Consider the following 6,000-nt stretch of genomic DNA (forward strand, 5'->3'; position numbering starts at 1 on the left):
CGATATTGTACCCTGAGGTCTTTGAGAAAATTGTCCTCTTCATTTAAGGAACATGAAAACCCTCTTTATTTTACATTGCTCTTTAGTTTACACACCATTTTCATGCCCTTTATCTTATATAAATTAATCAAAGGAAAATAGATTCCGATATCTAGGCCGAGTTTTAAAGAATGAGATCTAAATAGTACGGCTCCCCTTAGACCACATTTCTGAAAGACTCTCACTTGGCCAGTAAAACTCTTCTTGGAGAAATTTATTTATAATAAGAAAAGTGGTCTTATGATGCAAATGCTTCAGAAGCCACAGATGATCACGAGAAGGGAGGTAACATGTTTCCTCTTTGCTATTGTCTAATTGGCTTTTCCTCTGCAAGTATGCAGACACACAAGGATGCAGGGAATGTTACACAGTCTTTTATTCAAACCCTCAGGTGTTTCTCCCATGGAGATAGAAAATTACACACCTTGTAGCCTTTAGTTTCACCCTGGCTGGAGGGCAGCTGAAGCCAGCGCTGTAAGCCAGTGCTGAAGTACCTTGAGAAGACAGGTGTGCTGCCTGGTAAGGGATTGGGTACTTCTGTTACCTAGCCCCTCATGGCTTGTTAGATATGAATGAAAGCTAGGGACTATTTGAAGACCTGAAGAACACACACCTTAATCCACAATTGGAAACAAAAACATTTCCTTCCTGTCCACCTTCTGCTTATTCTTAATTATGTTATAAAACATCCTAGCTTTTATTTCCGGAGGTTCCCTTGAGACATCCAGACTTAAAATTATCCTTAGCTCTTCAGGAATATAACAGTTAATCACTAAGCAGTACTTAAGGATCCGTGATGGAAAATTGTATTAAGTGCTTATCTACAGCTTCACTGACGTTGTTCTGTAGTCTTACAAGTAAATAAGTACACTTTGTTTATGGAAAGCATCTAGCCGCTTTGCAGGGGTTCCACCCTTCAGGACTTGACTGTAACAACAACAAAATTACTTATCTTAAAAGCAATGCAAGCATGAAGGCTTTTCTTATAGAATAGAGTACACAAAATTCAGGTAGGATGGGTGGATGTGATGTGAGTTTCCTTCCTAAACTAAGGACTTTGCTTTCTTGAACTATTCAAAGGGGCAAGAGCCCCATTCCCAGGCCTTCCCAGGGAGCTCACTCTGATCTCCCTGCCTCTTCCTTTTCATTCTCCCTTCTCTTTTCCTCTTCTGTCCCATTGGCCTCAACCGGCTCCATTCTTTTCCCAAAGGAAGTGGTTATGGCCCATGCCCGCTCTGGAATCTTATCGGTTTTTCAGTGTATCTAGGAGGTACTGGGAAAAATTGCAAACTAAGGTAAGCATTTCATACTCTCTTAAAATATCTAAACTCAAGGGCCCCACATACTGGGATGATGACATTTCTACTTTTCTACTTCATTACCCCAATCTCATTTGCCTAAAGAGTTCCTATTACTCTTATTTGCATTCCTCGATCTCAGTTTTTGTGAACTTATACTCAGAGAGCCTTTTTATACTTAGAGAGTATTTTTGTTCTACGTGCTCTGGAGCTTATCACAAATATTTCCTCCGTTGTCAATTGTCTCCGCAAAAGGTGCACCAAGCCCAAACATCCTCTCCTAGCCTCTACTGTTCCTCTTGGTTTCTGTAGCAATTGTGTAATGTCATTTCACAGGGGCTGTTTGGGTGCTACACATTATTTTATTTCCATTTATTGTTATTATTTTGTCCCGTAGTCTAGAACGTGCTCACCAAGCACCTTCAATTCTTCAGGCACTCTGCCACGTGTTTGAGGTTCAAGATGTCTAAAGCACATGATTTAGGTACCCAATGAATCCCTGTAACTTTCAATCCATGTTTCATTCATTGTAGAGTTACATATTTTGCTTACCAAAATTGATTTTTATGCATGTTTACCGATGGGGAATTCCCCATAATTTTTCTTCTGTGAGAAATCGGGACGTCATCTTTCTAAACACAAAGTCAATGTATGTATCAATTCTCTCAAATCTGCTTCCCAGATGACCATGACAAGTATCTAATTGGCTTTAGGGTAGCTGAAGAGGGAAGCCAGAAGTATCAGGAAGATGGATTGAGAACTACAGTTAACGTCTCCTGCTCTGCTTTGTGGTTTCTCTATGGGAACTGAAGTGACCATATTGCCAGCTCCAAGTGCAAATTAATTTAGATTACAATTGACATTTAGGTTTGGAAAAAAATCAATGGTATGTGAACACTGAAACCATAAATAGTAACAAGTGGAAATCCCAAACCTCAAATGCTTTGAAGCATGTTGTATAATCCTGCACAAAGGAATGCAAAAGTATAATGGACAAAATAATCATGGGAGGTTGTGATACAGGCTTTAAGCCACAGGGACCACGATGGGATTTTTTGTTGTTGTTATTGTTACTCCAATACTTCAGCATAATTACTGGCATAGAAAAATACGCAAATGTTAAGGAAAGAAGAAAAATGTGCTTATTTTATTAGGCTTAATTATAAGGGAGAACAAAAAGCCCTTGGAACTTTTTTTTAATGAATTCATCTCATTCACCAAAACCAAAAGCCCAGAAATCATTTCTAGCTTAAAAATGCATTTCCCCCCCTAAGATCAGGCATGGATTTGATGAATGTTTTCAAATTAATCACCCATATAGGACTTCTTGAACGTTACTCTGACATTGAGTGCTGTCTGTGTAACTTAATGTTATAAAACCTGGAAGGCATATTTATAGCCCAATCCAGATGGACCGAAACAAAGTACAATTATTCCTTCAAAAGTCGACCTTCGCATACAGATTAAAATGGATTGCTTCCAAGATTCAGATGGAGAAATGAACTCAGTTCCCCAATTGTCGTGCATTCATTATGGCCCTATTGGACTTGGTTTTGGGCCGTGCTAATTAGTGACATGTCTGTGTTAAAAGTTGGACACACAGGCTGATTTGCAAAGTGGCAGCAGGTAGAGTTGTTATGAAACTAATTCCAGCTATCAGAGATGGTGATATTTTAAATAGGCTGTGAATTAAGTGGTTTCACAGAAACAAATGAAAATGATTTTACTATTGACAGTGACCATTCCCATGCAAGAACAGGAATATCTGTGTGTTTGGCCGTTTCTAGATTAAAACCTGTGCTAGTCTAGTTCTTTTGGAAAATTTAAGAGGAAACTCTAATTTTGATTCCCAATGGAAATTAGAATATAGAGGGGAATTTTATGAATGCCTTTCCTTTTTCATAATTTTAAAATGAATATATATGTGTATATATATATATATATATATGTATATCACCTTAATTTTAAGAACTCCCTTGTCCTTATTTTGGGGTGTTCACCAAATATATATTACAGACTAGGGTCGTGGTTATAGTCAACTGAAGACCGAGGTTGGACATAGACGAGCTATAAAGCATTTCTTCTTTTTTCTCTTCTAAAGATGAGCTCCATCATGATAAAGGAAAAGGAACGGAAAGGATGAGAAGGAGTTGGGTGAGGTTGGAGTTGCTTCCTTCGTTGGCTACACCTGCTGTTCCAACATTTCATCCTTTGGTCCTTCTTTTTTTTGTTTGTTTGTTTGTTTTTTGCTGTATGCGGGCCTCTCCCGTTGCGGAGCACAGGCTCCGGACGCGCAGGCTCAGCGGCCATGGCTCATGCGCCCAGCCGCTCCGCGGCATGTGGGATCTTCCCGGACCGGGTCACGAACCCGTGTCCCCTGCATCGGCAGGAAGACTCTCAACCACTGCGCCACGAGGGAAGCCCCCTTTGGTCCTTCTTGAGCCCTGGGGTTGTTCTAACATATTCAGCAGAGGAGATGTTCGTGCCCACGTGATCGATCGCTCTAGGTTTATATCCTAAATGAATTCCACAGACATTTCTTGAGTTCCTGCTGTCAGAAGGACTCAGAAGCTCCTAGCCATGTGGAGGTAGTTAAGATGGCCATGTTTTCACAGGGTTCAGGAGCTGAAATTTAAAATATTGCATCCTTGTGCAAAAAAAATAACTGGTCACGTTTGAAGGATGAATACTGCAGCTTTTTAAACATTGCATTGCTGTGACTAATACACAAGTTAACTATTACAACAGTGCTTCTCTTACTTTAATATGTATTTAAATTATCTGGTGTTAGGTTAAAATACAGATTCTGAATCAGTAGGTCTGGGACAGGGCCTGCGTTTCTGTATTTCTAAAAATCTTCTGCTAGTCTGTGAAATATACTTGAGTAGTGAAACCGAGCAGGACCCTGTGGGCTCCTGGGCACAAAAGACATTCTGTGTCTCCTTCCCTGAGTTCCAAAGGGCAGGTTCAAACAGTTGCTAATCAGGGAAGGGAGGGGATGCAGAGATAAGGGAGGAACAGTCCAGAAACAATAGTGTAGCCGAGGGGCAGGGTCCTGGTTCCCCCTCAAGGGATACCCAGAACAATATCTTTGAGCTCTTCCTAACTAAAACCCTCACCAAATGGAAGAACTGATGAAGCATTTTTCATTCCAGAGAAGATCCCAGTTCTCTCATCATCACCTGAGGCCAGATGATCTCTGGACTGAAGGAATTCATTCACCCTGAGCCTTATCAGCAACCCCAGGCCACCTATTGGACTATAAAACTCCTCACAACTACCCCTCACCCCAGACTGGGACACAGTTTTGAGAGCATTAGCCCACTATGGCCCCCTTTGCCTGGCAAAGCAATGAAACTATTCTTTTCTACTTCACCCAAAACTCCGTCTCTGAGATTTAATTCAGTGTCCGGGTCCCGAGGCAGGATTGGGCTTCAGTAGCAAAGGCTTAGAAAATGCTATGAATCACATTTCTGAGATGCATTGAAGGGTACCTGGGAACCAAAATGGAGGATGAATGCCATAACATCTGGCACCCCCGCTCAAGGAAAAGAATTCTGACAGTGTGCTATTTCAAGACTTCTCATTTCTTATTAAAAAAATGAAATACAACAAGCTTAACTATAGCGAAAGGTTAAGTGACATGTATATTGTGAGAGAGTAAACTGGCCAAGGTTTCAGGATTTGGCCCGACAACTTGAATGACCTTGAGAATCTAATCGCAAGTCTTGACTTTCACCCTTTTAGGGGCTGTTAACTGAAGTGTGGAGAAGTGAACCAACTCCCCATCTAAGTGATGAATGGCCGGTGAGGTCAGCTGATCATCCATCTGCTGCCGTCAGTCACACACATTTCCTTATCTCTAAAGTAACTTGAGGCGGATGCTTGTAAGTCAACGTATTGGCATTTCGCCTCATTTAGTGTGAGAAGAACTTAGAGGAGTGCCTGATTCTGTTTTATTTTAGCTTCCAGTTTTCTTAATCCCCCCCCTCCCCCCTCCCATCTTCTTTCTGAGAACTAAAAGATTTTGGCCTCCTTGAGTATAGCCATTCTGATTAATTCACACCCACCCTTTTAGCATATGCATGAATACCAGAAAGTCTAATGATTCTGTCCACATGGGAATGAACATTACATCAGTTACAGATCTCCTCCCTGCTGTTCACAGAGTCTAAAGTCCAAGTTCTTGGGTGAGTTTAGCCATTAAAGGATTTAACAATATAGAACAAAAAGGATGGAAACTCAATTGCTAGAATAATTTAACAGCTCTTCACACCACTTGAGCTAAATACCCCCATCTTGCAATGATAAGCTCTAGGGCAGTTAATTAAAACCTTCACCTTTTCAATCTTGGATAGTATTGAATTTCAGATGATTTCTTTCCCAAAGGAATTAATTTTAAGGGACAGGGAAAAGAAGAAAACAGAAGTCATATTATTGCCCAGTTAAAAAACAAAAAAATCAAATATAAAGTTTTTATGCCAAAAAGAAAATTTCAAAATAATTACCTATAAAAAAAGTGTAGAGCCTACTCATTAAGAGAAAAAGATATATATATTAGTGTTAAGTTTTGAATGCCTAAGCCTCAATCCACATCTAAAGTATATAACTTCCACAAAACTTTTAACCAGTAACAGCTTCTTTATTGTTAGAACATTTTATG

This window comes from Globicephala melas, chromosome 18 (assembly GCF_963455315.2).
Source record: "Globicephala melas chromosome 18, mGloMel1.2, whole genome shotgun sequence".
NCBI lineage: Eukaryota > Metazoa > Chordata > Mammalia > Artiodactyla > Delphinidae > Globicephala > Globicephala melas.